The following is a 7,167-nucleotide window of genomic DNA, read 5'->3' as shown; positions in this document are numbered from 1 at the left end:
GTTGGTAACTTTTTCTTGGCAAAGCTGCTCGGTTAAAAAAAGTAGATTAGCTGTAAAATAGTTCAGACCCAGGGAAAAGTAGAGAGTCGTGTAAGCAGAGCACGCTCTTTCCTTGACTCTCTGTCGAGCTTTTGTGACTCCAGCCGCTCTCTGCCTCAGACGCGGTGCCCTCTGCGTGTGCAGTCATCTAAACCGTGCAGGGTCCGGAACCGTGGAGAATCTAAGGCAGTGCAGTCATGCTTTGCTTAACAGTGGGGCTAGGTTCTGAGGAGTGCGTCACGGTCAGGCAATTCCGCATGTGCACCACGGAGTTCATAAACCTAGATGGCAGAGCCTCCTACACACCTTGGCTCTATGGGACTAATCTTTTGGGACCCCCGTTGTTGACTGAAACGTCCTGATGTAGCACCTGACGCTACTTCCCAACTCCAAGGGCACGGGAGTGTAGCCTGTGGGGCTCTGTCAAAGAACGGAGACGCTCGAGGCCTACTTGACCCACTGACTCAGAATCTACTGGGATAGTTCCCGGCTTTAAAGACCAGCCATAGTCCTCATCTGCAGACATCTCCTCAACGGTTTTCCACACCGGGTTTTCTCACCTGAGAAAACAGGCCAAGAGATTGTGAGGATCCATAGTTAGTGTTTTAATCCATTTGCAGGACTCAGTGTTTTTCACGTTCTGTGATACTGGGATCTGCGTCTTCACTGTCATGTGTTAAACCTTTAAGTCTTGTCCAAAAGTCATGTCATTACCTAGAGAATCCTCTGTGAATTCCAGGCAGGTTGCCATCTTTCTGCTTCCGCCTCCTCTCTCACCTTTACAATGGGGAGAATAACGGTAACCTACCTTTTGGATGTGAGGATTAAACGAGACAGTTGGTGCAAAGCAGTCGGCGCAGGATCTGGCACAAAGCGAAGCCTTCAATAAATTATGATTACAGTAGTTTTGACTTCCCTCCAGTCGGAATATAGTCGAGTTGAAGTTCGTGGCAGGTCACAGCTGTGTCTCAGGCTGCGTCTGCCGCCTGAGCCAAGCCGTAAAAATCCCTAGAATAACTTTGCAAAAGCCTGTTAGCCTCTTGAGGCTCCCACACTTTTTATTTTATTTTGTTTTATTTTATTTTATTTTACTTTATTGCAGTGACAGTGGATTCTAACATCACGTAGCTTTCCAGAGGTACGTTGTAATACATTTCGAATTCTGTGTAGATTACGTCGTGTTCACCGCCCAAAAACTAATTATAGTCCGTCGCTCACATGTGAGCCTCATCGCCCCTTCGGCTCTCTCCCTCCCCCCCTCCCCCTACGGTAACCACCAATCCAATCTCCGTTGCTCTGTGCGTGTTCGTCATTGTTTTTGTCATGTACTCATGAGTGAGATCACACGGTGTTTGACTTTCTCCCTCTGATTTATTTCACTTCGCATAATACCCTCAAGGTCCATCCACGTTGTCACAAATGGCCGGATCTCATCGTTTCTTAGGGCCGAGTAGCATTCCATTGTGTATACACACCACATCTTCTCTGTCCATATTTCCCTGATGGGCACCTAGGTTGCTTCCAAGTTTTGGCTGTTGTGAATAATGCTGCAGTGAACCTAGGGGTGCATGTGTCTTTCTGCATTGGTGTTTTCCAGTTCTTTGGATAAATACCCAGCAGTGGGCTAGCTGGATCATACATATGGTAGATGTATTCTTAGTTTTCTGAGGATACTCCATACGGCTTTCCATGGTGGCTGCACCAGTCTGCACTCCCACCAGCAGTGTAGGAGAGTTCCCTTCTCTCCACATCCTCTCCGACACTTGTCTCCTGTCTTGTTAATTAGCCATTCTGACCAGAGGAAGGTGACCTCTCCTTGTAGTTTTGATTTGCCTTCCTCTGATCGCTAATGATGTTGAGCCCCTTTCCATATGCCTGTTGGCCACCCGTATACCTTCTTTGGAGAAGTCACTGCTCAGATCTTTTGCCCGTCTTTTTAATCGGGTTGTTGATTTTTTGTTGTTGTTGAGCTGTCGGAGTTCTTTCTGTGTTTTGATATAAACCCCTTATCCATATATGGTTTGCAAGTATCTTCTCCCAGTTGTTAGGTTGTGTTTTGGTTTTGTGGATGGTTTCCTTTGCCGTGCAGAAGATTTTTTTTCACTGATAGTCCCGTTTGTTCATTTTGTACTGTGTTTCCATTGCCCAGTCAGACATGGTACTTGAAAGTAGGCTGCTAAGACTGCTGTCAAAGGGCATACTGCCTATGTTTTCTTCTAGACGTTGCATGGTTTCGGGTGTGGCATTGCAGTCAGACCCGAGGAGGCTGCAGTTCCCCGAGAGCGAGCGTGTGGGCGGGCCCCAGCAGTTCTCCCAGGAGGGTGTCCCTGTCCCTGTCCGCAGTCCACCGCCCGGGAGGGGTGGCGGGGCAGCGGCCAGGGGCTCTGGGCGGCGCGCGCGCGCGCGCGGGGAGCGCGCACGGCTGCTGGGCCGCCGTCCGGGGAGGCGCGCTCGGCCAGCCGCGCCTGCCTGCCAGAGCCGAGCCCGGCGGAGTCCCGGCCGCGCTCTGCTGCTCTCTGGGCCGGGCTCGCCCGTTCCCCCGGCGTCCCTGGACGCCGCTCCGTGTCCCCGCTGCGCACAGCAGCCCGGGCCCTCCACAGCCACGGCCGCTAGCCTGAGGGAGGCCCTCCTTCAGCTCCCGCTCTTCCTGCTCGCCGGACACGGACGACCAGGGCGCCTGCGAAGAGGATTCCATCTGGGAGAGGTACCTGGGGGCGTGGGCCTGGGGGCTGGTGGGAGGCGAGCGTGTCCCTGAGGAATAGGCTTGTGCGCCGAGAGGTGCCCGCGGGCCGCGGGACAGCTGCGCGGCGCGGGCAGCGAGGGGTCTCTTCGTGCGCTTCACGCGTTCGTGGAACGGGCGTGTGCCGGGCACCTGCCCAGGGGCCAGCCTGGGGATGCGGTGCCCGGGAGTCGGGCGCTGAAGCGGCGCCCCGTGGTCTTGGCTTCTTGGAAGGCCAGACGCGACGTCGGTAACGACACTGGTCTCGATGCGTTCTGAGGGGTGCAGGTCTCCTCTTTCGAGGCTACGTTCCGTTGGGGTTTCACGAAGCCTGTCGTGGCCCTGAAGCTCAGGCCGGTTCAGGGGAAGTGGCCTGTGGAGGGCCGCGTAATATTCGTGTGCAGAGCCAGTGCTTTCCAAAGGCCTTGACTGGGCAGAAGTCTACCTGTTAGGGGTGCAGTGGGGGCTGTCCGGGGAGCATTGTGAGCACAGGTGTGTGTCCCACACTTGAAAGTCTGGCAAAGAAAGCGTGAGGCTGAGGGTGCTCCGTTCGTTCCTCCTTCCACAGAAAGTCTGAGAGTTGACTTTGGGACTTCCTTTCCTCGGGTCGGTGCGTGTTCAGTGGTCTGGACACTTGGTGGGCAAGACTGACAGGGTGTTTGACGTACTGGACCTCGTAGCCTAGTTGGAAAGGACAGATAGGCAGCAACTAATTACCTAGGAGATACGTAAAAGCCATTCTGTGTTGAGTGCTGAGAAATACGGCATTTACTGTTAGACTTTGTGACTTAGCAGTGATGTTTAAGCTGAGAGCAGATGCCTAAAAGCAAAGGAGGACTTGTGCGGGAGAGCGTTGGGACAGGGCAAGGGAGGAGGATGGCCTGTCAGAGGAGCTGAAAGCATGCCCTGAGACTGGGGCCGCGTAGGGACTGTAGGGTGGGGAAAACCAAACTTTTCGATTAAGGCTGGCGCTTTCTATAGGCTTTCGGAGACTAAGCGTGGTGATTCAGCACGTGGACTCTGGAGCCAGACTCTGTCACATGGGTCCTAGCTCTGCCACCTACGGGCTGTGTGAACTTGGGCAAGTTACTGTACCATTCTGTGTGTCAGTTTCCTGATCTGTAAAACGGGATGATTATAACACACACTCCATAGGTGAGTGTAAAGGTTAGAGGCTATTTCATGTCCGTAAAGTACTTAGAGCAGTGTCTGGCCTTCAGTAGGCGTTAGTAGTGGTTGATTAAATAAATGGATAAATGCATACATAAGTATTCAAGGCTTGGAGGCTGTCCCTCGTGCAACGTGTGAACTGGAATGGATTACACCCGGCTTTGTTTCCTTTCCAGCTTGCAGTTGCTACTGACCGCATCTGTGGCACTGTGGAATTAGAAATAATCTCTCGACTTGGCTGCTCTTGGTAACAGAATCTAATGCTGTCCAGATTATCCCAGGGAAATAAAAGCCTTGTCAGTAGCCTAGTAGGGTCAGGCTTATTTAATAGGTATCGCTTATATTGGTTGGCTGGTATTTGTTGGTAACTTTTTCTTGGCAAAGCTGCTCGGTTAAAAAAAGTAGATTAGCTGTAAAATAGTTCAGACCCAGGGAAAAGTAGAGAGTCGTGTAAGCAGAGCACGCCTTCCTTGACTCTCTGTCGAGAGCTTTTGTGACTCCAGCCGCTCTCTGCCTCAGACGCGGTGCCCTCTGCGTGTGCAGTCATCTAAACCGTGCAGGGTCCGGAACCGTGGAGAATCTAAGGCAGTGCAGTCATGCTTTGCTTAACAGTGGGGCTAGGTTCTGAGGAGTGCGTCACGGTCAGGCAATCTCGTGAGCGTGCAAGCACCACGGAGTTCATAAACCGATGGCAGAGCCTCCTCACACCTTGGCTCTATGGGACTAATCTTTTGGGACCCCGTTGTTGACTGAAACGTCCTGATGGCGCCTGACGGTACTTCCCAACTCCAAGGGCACGGGAGTGTAGCCTGTGGGGCTCTGTCAGAGAACGGAGACGCTCGAGGCCTACTCTGGACCCACTGACTCAGAATCTACTGGGATAGTTCCCGGCTTTAAAGACCAGCCATAGTCCTCATCTGCAGACATCTCCTCAACGGTTTTCCACACCGGGTTTTCCCTCACCTGAGAAAACAGGCCAAGAGATTGTGAGGATCCGTAGTTAGTGTTTTAATCCATTTGGCAGGACTCAGTGTTTTTCACGTTCTGTGATACTGGGATCTGCGTCTTCACTGTCATGTGTTAAACCTTTAAGTCTTGTCCAAAAGTCATGTCATTACCTAGAGAATCCTTCTGTGAATTCCATATTGCCATCTTTCTGCTTCCGCCCTCTCCTCACCTTTACAATGGGGAGAATAACGGTAACCTACCTTTTGGATGTGAGGATTAAACGAGACAGTTGGTGCAAAGCAGTCGGCGCAGGATCTGGCACAAAGCGAAGCCTTCAATAAATTATGATTACAGTAGTTTTGACTTCCCTCCAGTCGGAATATAGTCGAGTTGAAGTTCGTGGCTATGTCACAGCTGTGTCTCAGGCTGGTGTCTGCCGCCCTGAGCCAGCCGTAAAAATCCCTAGAATAACTTTGCAAAAGCCTGTTAGCTCTTGAGGCTCCTACACTTCTTTATTTTATTTTGTTTTATTTTATTTTATTTTACTTTATTGCAGTGACAGTGGATTCTAACATCACGTAGCTTTCCAGAGGTACGTTGTAATACATTTTAATTCTGTGTAGATTACGTCGTGTTCACCGCCCAAAACTAATTATAGTCCGTCGCCTCACATGTGAGCCTCATCGCCCCTTCGGCTCTCTCCCCTCCCCCTCTCCCCTACGGTAACCACCAATCCAATCTCCGTTGCTCTGTGCGTGTTCGTCATTGTTTTTGTCATGTACTCATGAGTGATCACACGGTGTTTGACTTTCCTCCCTCTGATTTATTTCACTTCGCATAATACCCTCAAGGTCCATCCACGTTGTCACAAATGGCCGGAGCTCATCGTTTCTTAGGGCCGAGTAGCATTCCATTGTGTATACACACCACATCTTCTCTGTCCATACTTTTGATGGGCACCTAGGTTGCTTCCAAGTTTTGGCTGTTGTGAATAATGCTGCAGTGAACCTAGGGGTGCATGTGTCTTTCTGCATTGGTGTTTTCCAGTTCTTTGGATAAATACCCAGCAGTGGGCTAGCTGGATCATACATATGGTAGATGTATTCTTAGTTTTCTGAGGATACTCCATACGGCTTTCCATGGTGGCTGCACCAGTCTGCACTCCCACCAGCAGTGTAGGAGAGTTCCCTTCTCTCCACATCCCTCTCCGACACTTGTCTCCTGTCTTGTTAATTAGAGCCATTCTGACCAGAGGAAGGCATGACCTTCCTTGTAGTTTTGATTTGCCTTCCTCTGATCGCTAATGATGTTGAGCCCTTTCCATATGCCTGTTGGCCACCCGTATACCTTCTTTGGAGAAGTTTCACGCTCAGATCTTTTGCCCGTCTTTTTAATCGGGTTGTTGATTTTTTGTTGTTGTTGAGCTGTCGGAGTTCTTTCTGTGTTTTGGATATAAACCCCTTATCCGATATATGGTTTGCAAGTATCTTCTCCCAGTTGTTAGGTTGTGTTTTGGTTTTGTGGATGGTTTCCTTTGCCGTGCAGAAGATTTTTTTTCACTTTGATGTAGTCCCGTTTGTTCATTTTGTACTGTGTTTCCATTGCCCAGTCAGACATGGTACTTGAAAGTAGGTTGCCAAGACTGGTCAAAGGGCATACTGCCTATGTTTTCTTCTAGACGTTGCATGGTTTCGGGTGCAGTCAGACCCGAGGAGGCTGCAGTTCCCGAGAGCGAGCGTGTGGGCGGGGCCCCAGCGTTCTCCCAGGAGGGTGTCCCTGTCCCTGTCCGCAGTCCACCGCCCGAGGGGGTGGGGCATGTCAGGGAGCCTCTGGGCGGCGGCGCGCGCGCGCGCGCGCGCGGGGAGCGCGCACGGCTGCCGGGGCCGGGGAGGCGCCGGCCAGCCGCGCCTGCCTGCCAGAGCCGAGCCCGGCGGAGTCCGGCCGCGCTCTGCTGCTTCTCCGGCCGGGCTCCGCCCGTTCCCGGCGCCCTGGACGCCGCTCCGGTCCCGCTGCGCACAGCAGCCCGGGCCCTCCAGCCACGGCCGCTAGCCTGAGGAGGCCCTCCTTCAGCTCCCGCTCTTCCTGCTCGCCGGACACGGACGACCAGGGCGCCTGGAAGAGGATTCCATCTGGGAGAGGTACCTGGGGGCGTGGGCCTGGGGGCTGGTGGGAGGCGAGCGTGTCCCTGAGGAATAGGCTGGTGCGCCGAGAGGTGCCCGTCAGGCCGCGGGACAGCGGGGCGCGGCGGGGGCCGGGGGGGTCTCTTCGTGCGCTTCACGCGTTCGTGGAAC

This window comes from Equus caballus, unplaced genomic scaffold (genome assembly GCF_041296265.1).
Source record: "Equus caballus isolate H_3958 breed thoroughbred unplaced genomic scaffold, TB-T2T unassigned-0002599, whole genome shotgun sequence".
NCBI lineage: Eukaryota > Metazoa > Chordata > Mammalia > Perissodactyla > Equidae > Equus > Equus caballus.
The sequence above is the reverse complement of the archived record's forward strand: the minus strand, read 5'-3'. Positions refer to the sequence as shown.